The sequence below is a fragment of the Homarus americanus genome, unplaced genomic scaffold (assembly GCF_018991925.1).
Source record: "Homarus americanus isolate GMGI-L3 unplaced genomic scaffold, GMGI_Hamer_2.0 scaffold19117, whole genome shotgun sequence".
Classification (NCBI taxonomy): domain Eukaryota; kingdom Metazoa; phylum Arthropoda; class Malacostraca; order Decapoda; family Nephropidae; genus Homarus; species Homarus americanus.
Window position 1 is genome coordinate 688,453 of NW_024754704.1, and position 18,723 is coordinate 707,175.

The 18,723-nt window shown below is 42.1% G+C and overlaps 1 protein-coding gene across 1 annotated transcript in view; it reads left to right on the forward strand.

Annotated features, from left to right (window-relative positions):
• The first annotated feature begins 417 nt into the window (after nt 1-417).
• The window catches only part of LOC121856001, a 72,879-nt gene continuing 54,573 nt past the window's right edge, over nt 418-18,723 (forward strand). The window contains exon 1 of the mRNA XM_042351237.1: nt 418-645. The gene's annotated coding sequence lies outside the window, so the exon portion shown is untranslated. The remainder of the gene's footprint in view (nt 646-18,723) is intronic.

Genomic DNA, 18,723 nt, shown 5'->3' on the forward strand with positions numbered 1-18,723 from the left:
CGAACAAGAACGAAAATTGCAAATAAAAAATTTAATTCTGAGGTACCCTTATTATCTGATAAATACACTACTATTGCCTTCAGTACATGTAGTAGTTTTAAGGTGATAACTATACAAAATTAACTAACCTCTACGCTCCTTGTCACGTGGTTGGTCCACGCTGCCAAATATTGTTGTCAGACGTATGAGCCCCACCTTATCCTCGTCCATTACTCATATGATCAGTTTGATTCTCACATTCCAATTTATATTGGATATAAATATAACTTCAAATAAGTGTGTAAATAATTTTGTTGTAAAATTTTGTGTATAAAATTTTAATATAGATATTTTAATCATGTACAACATGTTTCTCAGGTAAATGTACTCGGCAGTCGGCACACAATGCTGAACATAGTTTTCTCAGTAGTAGACCACGAAGCCTGAAGTGAGGTTGATAGTTTATCGATTTGGTAGTTTGTGAATACTTGGTAATCATATATCGTGAGCTAGAGAAATGCTGTTAAAGATTGACATCTGAATCGCGAGGATATACATGAGTTACTGCTATGAAAACTTAAAAACTGCAAAACATTGACTTCTTTGGATACCTTGCTTACGTTGTGTTGAAGATCTTGGAGCATTGGCAGACTACCGGCATCTCAGGTGAGCAATTGTGAGACTGTTTTCAGCGCTTTCAGCCTAAAGGTGAATATAGTCCCCTAGACTCTAGAGCAACACTAAATCTGATCTTAACACGACGAATATCCTAAAACATTAAAATATGTTTTTTTATACAAGATGTTGGTCTATTTTGGGTTAGGCCTGACCCGCTCCATGACTACACTATCCTGTGGTAGTTTGGATTGGTTTGTGTGCTGTGTCATTAATGGGTTACAGACGAGTGCTTTTTCTGGTCATCCATCGGATTTGCAGCAGAATACGTTATTAAAGATCTTGTTAAACCGTATCAAGAACCATTTTTAGTTGGTTGTTAGAGCAGGTAGTTCCTTATGTCAGGTTTTGTCAGAGATCAAGGTGGGTCTGTTATTGTCTTGTTCCTCAGCTGTGTGGTGGGGTCGACAGTGACAGTCCTGTAGTATATGTTGGGGGGGTATTTTTTATATAAAGTCAGAGAATGGGCTGGAATGATTAGAAACACCCACGCCTTCACCACACACTGACACAGGCACAAGTTAGTGTGTAGATAAATGAATCCGTAAAGAAGGTAAACTCCCTCGTTGCTGAATCTAATGTTATTGAGAACTTACGTGTTATAATAATCACCAGTGTGTGACGAAAATGTCTAATTCCTTGTCAGTGAAGTAACTGGTCGTGGTAGGACATTGACTAAACAGTTATCAAAGGTTTAAGAAAAGTGCTCCGTAGTCTATGACTGGTGGACATATAACGAATAAGCTAAGTAACTACATGTGACATTGGTTCAGTAACTAGCTGTAAATAGCAATGTACTGCATATTTTACTTGACCGAAGTATCCAAGGCTTACTTTTCGCAGTTACGATACCAGAGCTGTCCTGTACAAAATTGTATTCAGTTAATGAATTTACTGCAAATTAAATCACTCCTAACCTTTATTTTCGTGGTGTCCTGTTCTTAACATATTCAAGGATACTTAACCTTACGTGAGAGTAGCATTCAGAGGAGAATGCCAAGACTAATCCTAAAAACATAAGAATGGAGGAAACTGCAGCGGGCCTATTGGTCCATACCAGGCAGTCCCATTTACACTCAACCCCTATTGCTCATATACCCATCCAACCTATGTTTGAAGCTATCCAGCGTATTCGAGTTAATGATGAAGTTTGGTAACTTGTTACATTCATCCACTAATCTATTTCCAAATCAATGTTTATCTATTTCACGCCTAAATCTAAATTTGTCTAATTTAAAGCCATTGTTAGGAGTTCGCTCCTGGTTGGATAGTTGAGTACCTTTGTAATGTCCCCTTTGTTTATCCCTGACTTCCATTTATACACCTCTATCATATCGCCCCTCACTCTACGTCACTCGAGGGAGTGCAAATTAAGATGCTTTAACCTGTCAATCCCGGGCATTAGGAACCTTGAGTACAGAGACAGGTTAAAACTTCTGAATTTGCACTCCCTCCAGAGACGTAAGAGTGATTTTCGATATGATTGAGGTGTATAAATGGAAGTCAGGGTTAAACAAAGGTACTTAAATTATCCGACCTGGAGCGAATTCGTAGTAATGGCTTTAAATTAGACATTTAAATTTAGGCGCGAGATAGGTAGTCACTGGTTTGGAAATAGAGTAGTGGACGAGTGGAACAAGTTACCAAACATCATCATTAACTCGAATACGCTGGGTAGCTTCAAACATAGGTTGGATGGGTATATGAGCGATAGGGGTTGGGTGTAAACGGGACTGCCTAGTATGGGCCAATAGGTTCGCTGCAGTTTCCTCCATTCTTATGTTATCCTTAAATGGCGTGTCGTGTGTGTGGGGAGGGAATTGTGGGTTCATACAAAGGAGTGTTAGTTACAAAACTAGCGAGGTCATCCTAAAACTGTATCTTGCTCTTGTGAGACCACACCTGGATTACGCAGTTCAGTTCTGGTCACCGTATTACAGGATGGATATAGAATCATTGGAAAGAATTCAGAGGAGAATGACAAGACTAATCCCGGGCATTAGGAACCTTGAGTATAGAGACAGGTTAAAGCATCTTAATTTGCACTCCCTCGAGAGACGTAGAGCGAGGGGCGACCTGATAGAGGTGTATAAGTGGAAGTCAGGGCTAAACAAAGGGGACATTACAAAGGCACTCAAACTATCCAACCAGGAGCGAACTCGTAACAATGGTTTTAAATTAGACAAATTTAGATTTAGGCGTGAAATAGGTAAACACTGGTTTGGAAACAGAGTAGTGGACGAGTGGAACAAGTTACCAAATATCATCATTAACTCGAATACGCTGAATAGCTTCAAACATAGGTTGGATGCTTATATGAGCGATAGGGGTTGGGTGTAAACGGGACTGCCCAGTATGGGCCAATAGGCCCGCTGCAGTTTCCTCCATTCTTATGTTCTTATGTTAAGTGACTGGCAGGTGAACGTGAAAACATTGTCACGGTCAACACTCCCTCACCCCGGTGCATGGTTTCATAGTCTCACAGCTATTTGCAGAATAAGTGAATATTGTGTGGAATTTTAATGGCGCTGTTATGCCAGGGTTCTCTTAACATTATATACCGGGTAATAACAAAGGAAGTCATTGATTTGTGTGTGTGTGTGTGTGTGTGTGTTGGAGGGGGGGGGGGTTAGATTGTACCGTATGTTAATTTAGTATTATTTAAGTCATTCATAAGAAGAAATGAAACTCCAGTGGACCTGTTGTCCCATGCATCAGTTCTTGTTTACACCCAACCACACATTCCTTAATGAATATTTATTTTATATCGGAGAATCTTAGTAATCCCATATTCACTGGATCCTTTGTACTATTTGGAGATGTCAAAACACAGACCAACTACTCTAGATTATAACCAGGTAACTTAATAAATGTACCATTCAGTTGGCATTTTCTTCAGTAAATTACACGTCCAGTTATAGTGTAGCAGACTGAGTTGTTTCGGCTGATTTTGAAATAAAGCAACTGGCTGTATGTGGTTGTTTTAAGTCTTTATAACAGTCCCCTCTAGCCAGGATGCTATAACGGGGTGTCAGGCGATGGCGATATCCGGGTACTATCCTCGGCTAGGCTAATGGAGACCACAGGCAGTGTTGATCATAAGGTAGTTTTTATTTTTTTCTGGGTTTATAACTTCATTCGGAACCTTCTATAAAAGTTCATGGTAATGTTAATAGTATAACGTGTTGCAATATATACTTCATGCGGTCACACTGTTCCCACATGAGACTGACAAGTTAACATACAAGTCGGTGTCATATCAGGTTAAAAGAGTAACTATTCCTGTACAGATTTAAATTTGCCGTCATTGTAATTCAGGTAAATCCTGTATTCACTCATTAGGTCATTCATTAATACAAAATGACTTGGGTGCGAAGTGACCAGTATCCAAGTATTATTACGCTGAAGTTGTAGCTATGTTAAATTCCGATTGACATTGGAGCTATAACTTGGAATAGGCTAGTAAATGCACGTGATTCTTGGTAGTCTGATAATCAGCTCAACATTAGTCACCAAGGAAATGTGTTGACCGTCACAAACACTTCTCGTAGTGCAGTTATAATTAAACAGTGAGGAGTTCACCTGGTCAGGGTCGACTGCGCTACAGATGCTAGGCGAGGCGTTAACGGCAGAAGCACTTCCGGTCAGTTTTTTTATTCTTAATAGTGCTGCTAGGCGATAATATGACCAGGAACTATTTGGTGTTAAAATGGAAATATTTTGTCACTTTAATAGCAGTCAATGCTCTCCTGTGTTGAAAGCTGTTCACTGTTGTTAATCATGTAACTTGAGAGACACGGTCAAGGAAGACGTGCTGCATACGACTAGAGGCTTACATTTTTTTCTTTCTTTTTTTTACGGGGATTAGCCCACCCGGGCACAGGTCACTGACCGGGGTGAAAAGGTAATAATAAAAATAAAGAACCATAAAGAAATACAAAAATTAAAAAAAAAGGTCGAGAGTGAGACACAATATTTGTATGTTGTGTTGTCAATAGTAAGAGAAACTAGTGAGACCCTGCAATTGTGTGTAAATGAGGCAGAAGTCAGATCAGGAACCTAGGACTTGGTCACAATTTTCGTGATGCCATATGGCAGCAGGGTCTACCATTAGACAACACATTATGCTTCCAATATCTTCCCAGGAGGTAGTACCTCCCTGTTTGGTAGCTGCCTACTACCTACTTTGTATTCCCACCCTTACGTCACAAAGAAGGTAAACGCTGGAAAATATATCAAACAAGAACCATAGGCTATTAAAACACGTATCTCATATTATCTCCTCAGATGTGTCTAGCTTCTCACAAACTGAGCACCTCACTGGTGGACAGGGGCGGACCAGACAAAAGGGAAATGGGTTTACGCTACATGTATCAAGATCTTTGATGGGTTGTTAAACTGCCACCTGTAGCTGATGTTGTCGAACACTTCCCGCGTCCTACATGCAGTCATGGAATTACAAGTATAACCAGTAGACGGAACATAATTTCATGCATAGTAGTTTCCACAACTATACTTTTGCTACAGCGATTCTGTGGTGTTGCAATATGTGTCAACCGTCCTTAGGTGAATACTGTACATACTCTAACCAGTGTTACTGAGGGCATTAATAGGGGTGTATGTAGTAAGTTCTGGATTATGCATGTTTTTGCTTCTCAACTGCCAGTGCTGCGTAAATGCTTTGGTTGAGGAAGCTAGAAATGTGGGTTGAGGTGGGTGTGTGGCAGTAGCGATGGGCCAGGGGCTGTGGTGAGCGACACACGTCCGGTCTGGTGGCTGCAGGGACCACCGCCGGGGGTAATTTGGGATCCTGAGAGCTGCTGCAGTGGCCGGGTCCTCGTCAGGCTGCTGCTCCTGCAGTCCGCTTCTTACCAATTTTCTATTTTTCTTGTTGTTTATAGAATTCTTAAGAACTTTGGTCGGTGTTTGTCTTGATTTCTTTTAACCCCGTTGCAACTCTTTTTTTTTTAACAAGAAATGATTTTTACCTTGACTGTCACAGACGTAAATTTATGTGTCGCCACGTGAATTTGATTTTAACCGATGCTAGTAAATCATGACTTTTGTGTGGGTACATAGTCAAAAGTTGATTGTGGTGAACTACGGAAATACTTGTCATCTAGGTTGTGGCCCGCCACTGAGGCATTGTCTTCCTCCCCCCAGGAAAGAAATTACAGTTGTACGTCTTTGCGAATTGAGAGTTTGAATAGTAACACACACACACACACACACACACGTACTTATTTATGTAAACTGAATCTTGCGATGTTTATTGAACGCGCGTCATAGTGTATTTTTTCCTTTAAGAATACTAAACGTTTTCTTGTGTCTAGCGGTGCCAGGCGTTTTAGTAAAAATTAAAGCTTCATCAGAACGCATCATATTTTTAATGTTATCACATATCCTCCCAGCCTTCACATGTCCAACGGCCTCGTCGGAAGCTTGGAGAAAGTCAGCTGTTAAAACGAGCTTCAGAGGAGAGGGCAGTTGTCATGACGACCACTGCTTGGTCTAAGGCAGGGACAGGAATAAATTTGCCCAAATTTAGCATCATCGTTGTACGTTAGGAAAATTACCTTCCAAAATTTATAAAAGTCAGAAGTGACCAATCCTGTACCTCCAGCTGTGGTGATGGGTGGATGGTATTGCGGGGGGGTTGAGGTGTGAATGGGGAGTTTGTTTTGGGAGTGGATGATGGGTGGAGGAGGTTGGGCGATATATAGTGGTTGGGATAGATAATTATGGGAGTGGCTAGTGGAGATAGTACCGTAGACAATGGGTGGTAACTGAACTGGTTCAGAGTAGCACGATGTTGTGTTTTGGAATGTGTGTGTGTGTCAAGGTGTCGAAAGTACGTCTATTGACGTAAAACTCATTGTAATGCTGCATTTGAGTCCCTGAACTTGAATATTTACACAAATTTGAGTGTGACGAGTGACTACCCTTATCTCCCTAACCTTCCTGAATTTTTGTGCATACAATGAGTTTTAGGTTCATGAACACACAAACACACCAGAACTGGGCCGTGCTGCTCTCGGTGTTGAAAGGCACTATAAACAATATCATGGGTATTGTCGGCCCACTCTCCTTCACGGCAACTTTCACTCCGTTGCTGGGGCCCATCAGGACTGGGGCCCGGGCTTCATGGCAAGCTGAAGTTGGGGTCTGTTCCTCTTGTTTTCCTTGACCAAGCACCTAGAGGTGGTGAAGCCAGTCTCTCCCTCAGTCGATGCACCAGGTGAAATGTGGACCCTTGGAAGTGAACTGATTCTTTTATGGGTAAACAACAGCAGGTCAGGTATAGAGAGGCAGGGAGATGACGTTTGTTTGACGGATTCCCTTACCACAGAGACCCGGGGAAGGTATCGTGCAGGCAATTGTTTTATTTTAGTAAACTTAAGACAGGATAATGAATTATCTGTGTGACAGACAGCGAAACGCATAGACACGTGATATGCGGTATTAAATTACTCGCTTACAAACATATTCTTTGCGCCATACTGGGTCTTCATGGAGATAGTAGAAACTATAATTTATCGCGGCTCTTTACATTTTAGTGACCTCATCACGTTCCTCAAGGTGCAATGAAATCAGCCAACTATAGCCGTCATTCGCCAGTCTACACTATACCAGGAACCAGTTTACTCAGGAGGTTTCGTCGGGTGCCTTGCTGTGAATGGTTGAATTACTCCTGGCGCTCTTAAATAAATTATTACAAAAACGCAAAACATGGTTTATTTCATGGCGATAAGTTTGTAGTCATTATGATTCGCGGCCAGCTGCTATACCACCTTGGAAGGAGTTAGAAAGGCTGGATCACAGCCAGGTTACCCATCGCCGTTGGCTGCTCTGTTGGAAGGCCCTCAACATACAGTAAGAAACACGCGCCAACAAACTGCCAAATCGTTGATCGCACGTAAGAAAAGCGAAGATTTATACAACAAAGTATATATTCATATAAGGGACATGTCAACGCTTATAAGTGTGAATGGCTAAACAGTGCAGTTGTGGAGCTCTTGATTAAATTGTCAACTATGAGGACATGTGGGAAGTGCTGCTGGCTATGTGGTTTGTTTGACACACTTATGTTGAGCGCGAGGGTTAGGTTGGTGGTTACTTAGTATTGCGCCCAACATCTTCTGTAATAGCATTACATAAGAACATAAAAAAATAAGGAGTCTGCAATAGGCCGGTTGGCCTGTGCATGGCAGCTCCTGTCGAGAGTTACTACCACTCTCTATCATCCATGAATCTATCCAGCCTCCTTTTGAACCTTACCAGCGTTCCAGCACTTACTACAAAGTTGCTAAGCTTGTTCCACTCGTCCACCACCCTATTTGTGAACCAGTTCCTTCCTATCTCCCTCCTAAACCTAAACTTATCCAACTTGAATCCGTTGCTCCGAGTCCTATCCTGCTCGGATATTATAAGAACTTTATCTATATCCCCTTTATTGCTTCAGCAGACCCGTGTTGGTCGCCATGTCCCGGTGAAACACAGTGGTGAGGACACATGGGTGTCTGTTGTCACCACGACCACGAAATTGTTTTGTAATTAAAACTGATGGTTTAAACCTGCTAGTGTGGAGTAACTCGTCTGCTGTAGCTAGTATCATGGTCACGGTCTACCAGTCACATTACGACAGGATCTTGCGTCTCACCACCGAAGGTTATCAGGGATGGCTAGTGAAAACATTCTCTTGTTTGGCTGTTGTTTACGGAGCCCCTTTGTGCCTTTTATTTTTAGTCATTTTTTTTTTCAATTTCAATTGTTTATTCCTTGATAGAGGAAGCGGGGTCCTAGTGCTGTCACTAGGTACCCCTGTACAATGACACCAGAAGCATCTGGCAAGTGTGACAAGTATATACAGTATAAATATTATAAAGGGGCTTACTAAAGCCTAAGGAAGGAAGTATATTCCTTTAACACATAATCAATGTTATTTACATAATATCTGGCCAGTATGGGGAGGATCATCGTGTCTCCGTCAGGGGGTCGTGGAGTGGTGGTCCAGCAGGCGTCACGGAAGCGTTGTGTGTGGGTATTTTTAGTCTCCGTATTCGGAGCACGATTATCCTATTAGGTGTAGTGAACTGAGGGAAGGTACTAAAGTAGGTACTCCTTTGTGAACCCTAGAGCGAGCCAGTTGCTCACTAAGCCACGTTAATTTGAACATAGTCTTACGTACCGGTTGATTTTGTTCGTATTCTCATCTACGGTCACATTACATTTTTTTTTATCCCTCATAACGAAAAGTTTCATATGTAAACATAGCCATGGTAGTGTAGACAATAGTTACTGCAAAATAAGAAACGTTCTTATGCCACGTTGCTGCCAGACCTTCCACGTCTGTCCTTTTGGTGAAGGTTGGGGGATTAGCCGTGTTTGACTTTACTCTAATGTAGTAATATTAAATTAAACTGTTGTTCACCAGTTTCTGTTCCTTAAAGTAGGAAAATATATTTTTATTTGAACCATAAGCAGTCATCGGCAAGAAGTGTCTTGTGTGATTTGAGGATAGAGGAGTTGTTGGACGCGCCAGCTGCAGCGACACTCTCAATCGATATGGATTGATCAAAATATATTAAACTGTCGTGTCTTATGTTGCCAACAGGATTATTACCATGCGGCACACAGCAGCCATGGCAGCACACATAACGGGTAATTATCGATGTTGTATTTTGATGCTGTGTTGCATAACGGCAGCAGCTCCCCAGGCATTACCATCACGAGGAAAGTATTGTATTACAAGACTGTAATATCTTTGCTTCAATATTATTGTCTGATTTCAATGGTTTTGATATACAGGGTATGTTTGGTTAATAACGATATCTGATACAGAATAGCACCAAGTAACGATATATACATAAAGCTAAAAATGGACCGGGAGCTGCTCCTTCCCTCACAGATACTCCATTGGGAGGGGATCCCTCTTATCGGGGCCGTAGAACACTAGCCAAAGACCCGACGCAGTACAGTAAAGCCAGTGGTGCTACTACAGTATGCGGTCTACCGAGCTGGAGTTGTGTCGACAAGGATATTTACACTGGCGTCTATTAACCCAACCAAACCTAACTAATCTAATTTATCTTAACCTAACTTTATCTAACCTAACCTAGGTTAGGTTAATGAATGCTACAGCGCAAACATCCCGGTAGACACAAGTCCAGCTAGGTAGACCGCGTACTATAGTAGCACCCACTAGGTGCGGTAACTCCAGTGTACATATTTGTGTCACATTAAGGTGTATAACAAGATAGATGACCTTTGGTCTTCATTTATAATTATAAGGCAATAAGTGGATAATCTATAGTAGTGTAGTTTCTTTGGGCGAGGTCCCAGGTTGAGAACGATGTTACCGTTGAGAAAGTTACCGGTACTGTGTAGACTATTGCAGACCCCACCTGCCGTATATGTTTGTGGTACTTTGATACAGTTTGCGGGAATAAAGTGCGTGCAGCCACGACCACAGCTCACATGTGACCAACATTTATTTTATATTTGTACCACGGACTAATTAAAAACAATTTATCTGTTAAACTTATATTAACGCCACATAGACACTTACATTCATGAAGGGCTTTGACCATCAACTTTGAAGCTATATACAGGTTGTGGATTGTACTTAATAATAATCAAGGCGTCCCCAACGTTATAATGAAGAAAACAGCCACATGAGGATTTGTTCTAAATGGACCTTCCACATCAAGACGAATAATGTATTTGACTACACTTATCTGATGATGGGAGTGGTGGCCAGTGCTTGGGTGAGCTAGTTAACGTCACCACACAGGGAGACGCCACTGAACATGAAAACTTGCGGGACAGGTTAGCGCATCAACTGACAACCGGGATGAGAGAAATTAAGCTAAGCTGTATCCAACGACTAGAAAGCACGGGTGGCGCCCTTATCACGAGGTATAAGTGGCCAAGGGACAAGTGTACAAGCCCGGTAGCTGGGGGAGGGGGAAGGGGCTCCATTGTTCCACACTGCTCCCACAAGTCACCCCAAGATAGTGATTACCGCATCACACTCCCTCACCGCCACCGGCCACCAGTACAGTATGTGGGCCCAGGATTCACCTCCATGGGGGCCCCGGTGTGAGGGCGGGAACATTGGGTTTCTTTCTTTTGCATTTCTATTTATTACAATATTACGTGTACCGGCTTACACTGTGGTTGTGAGAGTATTCCGGATCCATTGGTCATGTGAATGTGAATTGGTTACCAAAAAAATGAAGCTCGGTGTTTATTAGGCTGTAAGGTAATATGGATGGACCTTGGTAACCCTTTCCTGATTACTAACAAATGTTGTGTTCGTGAGGGAGACTGATAGGTCTATAGTGTGTTTTAGGTAACCCTGGAACTTGTATACTGTAAGAAGACCTGTTGTATTAACCATGATTTACTAAGTCGAGTGGGTGCAGGGCTTTGGCCTCTGTCGGTGGTTCGATTCCTGGGTACCCCCAGTTCACCCAGCTGTAAATGGGTACCCAAGTTTACAACTTGGGGAAGTGAAGGCGGTCGAGTGCAGTACCGGCCATGCTGCCTCCTTGTGTACCGAAGGTTTAATATACCGTGTATTGTATCTAACGGGCAGTCATGCCTATGGGACCCGCTTTTACTAAAGGAACAGACAGATGGAGTATGAGCGGAGTGTGGCTCTGTACAGTATACCATCTGGGTAGGGGTACCATCAATAGATAACAGACCAAGAAGACTTTACGGTACCGTCGTGGGCAGTAGGCAGCTACCAAACAGGGAGGTACTACCGCCTGGGAAGATATTGGCAGCATAATGTGTTGTCTAATGGTAGACCCTGCTGCCATATGTGACCAAGTCCCAGGTTGATGATCTGACTTTGTCTCATTTACACACTATTGCAGGGACTCAATTATTTATCTTACTATTGACAACACAATATAGGTATATTGTTTCTCACTATTGATCTTTTTTCTCATTTTTGAATTTTTTATTATTATTATTATTATTATTATTATTATTATTATTATTATTATTATTATTATTATTATTATTATTATTATTATTACATGCCCCTCCCCGATGTGGGTCAGTGACCTGTGCCCCGGTGGGCTAATCCCCATAAAAAAACGGACAAAGGCTAGGAGAATCCGGTGTCAAGAATAGTCATTAAAAACCCGTGTTATGGAAATAGAGGAGTTAACTTAAAAAAGAGAAATCTAGTTTAGATAAACCAAGTGTGTCCAAGAATACTAGTCGCGCACGGATTGTACAGTCTCGTTCAAGATTCTTTGAACCTGCTGGAGACAGCTGGCAACTCAAGGCCGTTTGTTTACTATAGTACGTAGTATAATATAATACGAAAAAACAAAGCCCAACCATTAATTAAGCAACGGGGAACTAAGTAACCAATCACCGATAACCTTTTACATCCATTCATAATTTTTACTACTTAATATAGTAAACAATCGGACTTGAGTTGCCAGCAGTGTTCAAAGAATCTTGAACGAGACTACAATCCTTATTGATTTATTATTAGGTCAGGGACTTGAGTTGCCAGCTGTCTCCAGCAGTGTTCAAAGAATCTTGAACGAGACTACAATCCTTATTGATTTATTATTAGGTCAGGAATTTAAGGGAGAGGTTCTTGGAATGAAGATGGTGGTGGCGGTGTTTAGCGCCAGTGTAGGACAAACCCCCCTTCAAGTAAAGTACAAAGTAGGGCAAAAAAAACCCATTATTTAGAGTAAACAAAATAGGACAAAAGCCCCTAACCCAACCTAACCTAAAATTATTAAAATGGACTAAGTCTGAAAATACAAAAAATGGGGCTTTTGTCCTATTTTTTTTACACTAAAGGGGGCTTTGTCCGGACCCCTTTTAGCGCGATGATGCGAATGGGGTTAGGCAGAAGAGCGTCCGAAGAGAGAGGACGATGAACAAGCTACATTGTTTAAGGTGTAGGCATGATGCAGGAGCTGGCCAGAGAGATTCCCTATTATCTGGCGTGAGCCTTAGCTGTGGTCTTTGGAGTTTGGCGAGACGTAACAGATTTGTATAGGTATTGCTTCCGCGAAACCGTGTGGGGAAGTTACGGCTGGTGAGAGAGAGCAACTTCCTTAGTGCACCACCAATTTTCTGAGTTATTGCCTCCCGCTTGTATTATGTGCGGGTGTCTGCCATATTCTCCCCTCCCTGCCCTTCGTCCTCTGCTACTATCGTGTTTGTTCTACAGTTCCCAGTCAATAGCGAAGTTAAAGTATGGCATTGAGGTAATAATACAGTATATGATTTTAGTTCTCCACATGTTTCGAGTTGGCTGTAGTGTTTTGAAAAATCTTAAAACGCTTATAAGTTTACATGTATAAATGGGGAGATCAAGTGACAACGTTCTTTAAGAGTAATACAGTTAAGGTTCCATCATAAACACTGCTTCCGCCTCTCGCATTAGTGTCTGCCGGTACTGTATAATTTCCAGTTCAAATTTTCGCTCTTCCTATTTGGTTTAAGGGGCGCATCATACACTTATCCCACTTTTATTGGCACACGTGTCTTCATCTCTGCCTCTTACTGCAGCTTCATCCCTAAGAGAGGCTAAACCGTGGTCGACAATCAACGTCTGTAGATCAGGGACCATCTGTTGTGAAGGAAACAATGGGGGGATGTGTCTGGGCCTGTGTAAGAAACTCGTATATTTGTTTCATTTTGTTGCATTAATGTGAATTGATTTTTAAATATACATGTTAATACTACCCCAAGTGTATAATGCGGAATTAAAGGAAAATAACCTGAATAGCATAAGTAGTGGGAAAGGTTGTGAGTGGAAATTCGTAGCCAAGCGAGCTATTGTTGTCGTCCTCAGCATCACAAGGTCCACGTCCTGATAGTGGTGCGCATTGTATTAACGGTGAGGTACTGTAGGTACGGCCGCCCTACATCTTTTGTTGTCTTGGCCTACCTCCCTCCCCCCTCAGGATGTCTACCTCCCTCACTTCCACCTACCTCCCCGCTTCCCTTCTCAGGACCTCTGTTATGGTCGGTGACGAGGCCTTCCCTACATCAAGCAGCCGCGGAAAATGTGATCATCACGGTGAAATATTCAATGACCTGCCGGCGGGTGTGTGGGCGCGGGAGATCCAGTCATTTATGTGTGGGTTACCAAGGGTTCTCACCGATTGGACCACGCATCCCGCCGGGCCTTCAAAATTATTCCTGGGATTTTATATAAGAACATAAGAATGGAGGAAACTGCAGCGGGCCTATTGGCCCATACTGGGCAGTCCCGTTTACACCCAACCCCTATTGCTCATATAAGCATCCAACCTATGTTTGAAGCCATTCAGCATATTCGAGTTAATGATGATATTTGGTAACTTGTTCCATTCATCCACTACTCTGTTTCCAAACCAGTGTTTACCTATTTCACGCCTAAATCTAAATTTGTCTAATTTAAAACCATTGTTACGAGTTCGCTCCTGGTTGGATAGTTTGAGTACCTTTGTAATGTCCCCTTTGTTTAGCCCTGACTTCCACTTATACACCTCTATCAGGTCGCCCCTCGCTCTACGTCTCTCGAGGGAGTGCAAATTAAGATGCTTTAACCTGTCTATACTCAAGGTTCCTAATGCCCGGGATTAGTCTTGTCATTCTCCTCTGAATTCTTTCCAATGATTCTATATCCATCCTGTAATACCCCGCCACCACCACCTTTCTAAAAAAAACACGATACACTGTACACCCTCATACCCCACATCCTTTCCTCTTACAGACCACATCATCATTGGATAAGGATAAACCCCCACTTTACTCAATTGTGTCAACAGTAATGACGATGTTACAGGTTCAAGAGAAAATGAAAGTGAATGGCGGAGTTGAGCAGTGTGTAGGGGAGGTACTCAAATGCCTGAGTGTATTCCGTCACGCATATGTACATTTTTCACTTTGCAATCGTTGTGACTTTTTTCTTATTATTTTTCTTTGTTTAATTAGTAATGACTGATATTTGAGTAAGATAAATAATGAACCGTATAACTTTAAAGATTAATTGTATCACCTTCAAGTTTGTATCTGTGTATGCTAGTGATTACTGCAGCGGTGTTGTTGCTGAGTGAGTCGGAGGAAAACATCTCGGTGTAATATTTGTTGTGGTGTAGCTTGTGATGACTAATGTTATGATGCAGGGTATGACCACAGAGTAATTACTGTAATTAAACACTCCAGGACCCGCCAGTGCAGTGTGTGATGACGATTAAGTGGAGCGTGTGATAGTGTTTAAATGTATATCATGAAGTCATTTACAGGTCTCTACTTCAGCCTGTGTGTTTACTGTGATGTTATTGGCATTCTTCTTAGAGGTAAACATTTGTGACAGTTGTCGCCGAGTCTTGACGTTAAACCCGCACAAGAGAAACCCTGGTGCAGTTCACAACTCACTACAGTCACGTCAGAATTTTGCTTTTATAAAGGATAATGAATAAGTTACTGCACTATGATTTATTGACATTATGTATAATATGGCCATAAGCGATTTAAGTAAATTTATTATAATTAAGTAAATAAGTAAATTTCTGGAATAAATACAATCAAGGGTCTCGAACCTTAGCTACCGGCAGCCCGAGTCCCCTGGTCGTTACAGTTTGGGATATACTGTACTGAAGAGCGATAATGCCAAAATTAAAAAGTAAATATTTTATTGAAGTTTTTGTTACGCATTTTTATGATTTTTTGTGAAATTATGTGATTAATATTACTCGTAATGGATAAGTGTTGTTTAAGAAAATATATCCTGGAGTTTCCCTCTAATAGACGATAGTATTTCCACTAAGCATTCCTTGTGACTGGTGTGATGTGTAAACGGTGACAATAATTAACATTGTAGCTCATCAACCACAGACTTTGGGAAGCATCAAGTAACAAGACTTTGGCTTAATGGTGAACAACGATGGGAAGGGAGGGGGGCATGACGCAAGGGTCGTACCGCCTAAACGAGCGTGATGATAGTGATTAGACTGTGTTACGTGTGAGCCAGGAGCGTCACGTGACGTAACACCTCATCCGCTGGTGGTGGTGGTGATGATGTAAGCCACGCACTCCTGCTAATTAATATCTAGATAATGAGCGGTGGTGTGGCGGTGTTTATTATTCTCGGTGAGGGAGGAGACTTGCTGCCAGCTGTATTTGCCCGCCGCTCTGTTTACCAAGTTGAGGCAGCCTGTGGGAGGAATGGCCGTGATTGGACACTTGTGGCTTGGTGTTGAGTAAGGTTTAAATGCCGCCGTGATGATGCATCTTGTTGCGTTGCTTATATAAAAACAAATTAAAAGTGTTGCGCCACAAAAGGTTAAGCTAACGAGCGAAACTAACCCTACTTGTATTTCACGCTTGTGTATAATGTGTGACTTAGTGTATTTACATTATATACATGTAACAAGGAGCAGCTGTGACGTAGTGATGTGCGTTTAAGAGGCTTTGGCTTACGGTCCACACACACACACTACTTTTGTCACTCGCAATCAGCTATGACGATCATGATATGAGTAACTAAGGCTGTCACCTTAGTTGGTGAGTTTTAAGGTGGCTAAAATGCCGATACGGGACCGGCAGGGTCGTTCACAGATGTTGCACATATTCACTATAAGACACTATACAGGTCCACAACATACTCACTAAGACACTATACACAACATATTCACTATAACACTATACACAACATATTCACTATACTGTCTTTAATGCGACACCTTCCATATCAAGATAGATTAAAGAAACTAAACTTGCATTCCCTAGAAAGACGAAGAGTGCGGGGAGATATGATAGAAGTATTTAAGTGGGTGAAAGGAATCAATAAAGGGGATATAGATAAAGTTCTTATAATATCCGAGCAGGATAGGACTCGTGGCAACGGATTTAAGTTGGATAAGTTTAGGTTTAGGAGGGAGATAGGAAGGAACTGGCTCACAAATGGGGTGGTGGAACGCTGGAAGTTTTAAAAGGAGGCTGGATAGATTAATGGATGATAAAGAGTGGTCGTAACTCTAAACAGGAGCTGCCATGCACAGGCCAACGGGACTTTAGCAGACTACTTATTTCCATATGTTCTTATACTGCACACTGTGGACCTTGGCCTTCAGCGTCGGCAATCCATGTAAAACCCAAACCAATGTAACTCTCCTCATACTTGCGCTTTTTACCTTTCTTCTCACTTTCCTCAACTCTGCCCCTTTTACACGACAAGTCTCCTTAAGTTGCTCATCTTCAGTCTTTCCCTCCATTCCTCCCAGTCCCCCCAATTCACTTCGTTCTCCCACCTCACACTGCCCCTCCATATACTGTATCTGTTCCTTTACTTGGCCTCCGTTGCTTTGCGTCGATGGTGGATGACGAAGCTGTGGACTGCTCATCGCGATTTTTCTTCCTCGGCAACATCCCTGTTTTTAACCAAGCATCCATTTCAAGTGCGTGAACGTATTCAGTAACACACACACACACTCACAAACACAGGAGCTGCCGTTCGTGGTGCCGGTCTACAGTTCCGTAATGGCTCCCGAAACATCACATTTAGGTTTATAGTTCATAGTATATGTTACTAGGCGTTAGGTCGTTCTTCTCTGATAAGTTCTTTTCTTTTTTTCAAATTCTAGTTACCTGTCCACACCTTGCTGATGTTACCGTCCACATTATTTAGGGAAGATGAGAATCTTTTTTAGTCATATTAGCGTTTTGTATTATTTATTTAGTCTGGGTTTTCATCTTATTAGTCATTGACACAGACTCATTGATTGTGTGCCGTAATGTCTTAAAGGCTCTTGCAGCTCGTGACTGTAGCCTCACAGGTGCAGTTAGGAGTGGCCCCGGGGTCAGCCACACCTGTAGTAGTATTAGTCACTGTCTCGAGGCAAGAAACAAATTATCTCGAAGCTTTCATCATTTTCAAAGGCGCCGTGAAAAAAGAAAAACAATTGAGTTAATCTTTAGGTGAAATAAGCTTGTGTGTTTAATCTCGTAACCTGAATCTCTCTCTCTCTCGCCACTGTTATTCTCCCTGACGGTTTACAGTAAGTAATTAATGCACATACGATATTGTTATAGGAGTGCAAGTTTGTGATCGAGGCCATGAACAACGCGGTTTATCTTCTGTCATCACCAGACAAGTTTTTATTGTTGTTGTGTCGTGTTGTCAAGCATAATCGCCGTCGAGGGCGTGGGGTACGATGTCCTCAGGCCTTTCAATTGTGTTCACCTCAGGATAAAAATCTCAATTTCTCTCCCCCGTCTTCACTAGCCGGCTGATCGTTAGTCGTGGGGCACACTAATGATGTTTCTTGTGGATGATGTTTACTTCAGGCGGTGATTGGATCTGTTGTTGACGAGATTTCTAACGTCACCGGGTGTACTTGTGTGTCTTTCAGGTCGTAATAAAATTGATCTTAGGATTATTCAGGTTGTTTTGTTTGTGTTATGTGGTTGGTCAACTGTAGGCGTAGTTGGACTCAATCTATGGGTGACGCATGGTAGAAGTGTGCTGTTTGTGGTGCACACTTCTGTATACTAGTGAGCGTATCACCAGCTTGTGTCGTCCAAGATATGCTTTGAAGACGTTAATCATGCCTTGTATTCCTTAGTTGGAGATCATTAATAAAACTGCATATATATCATAATGTACGACTGTGTTTGTCGGGAACATTTCTGTCATATTTTGGTTAAGCCGTTTACATCTCGGAGTTATTATACCTCTACCTTGTACATAATGCTGTACGTCTGCTGATGCCTGTAAATAAATATTGAGTCACAGCCTGCACTACGACCAGGGACTAGCAAGCAGGATCACTCTCTGGTGCTGCATACAAATCCTTAGCTATTTGTCTTGGCTCACTGAATGTTCTGTTACCTTAAACATGTTTGTGTGACAGATTGAGGTGTGGGTGGGGAGGGGTATGTTGGGTTGTGTGTAGGGAGGGGCAGGGTAGGTTGTGCGGGGAGGTGCAGGTTATAGGTTGTGTTTGGGAAGGGCAGGGTAGGTTGTGTGTATTTGGCGAGGCGTGGGGGGGGGGGACAAGGTAAGTTATGTGTGGAGGGACAAAGTGTATT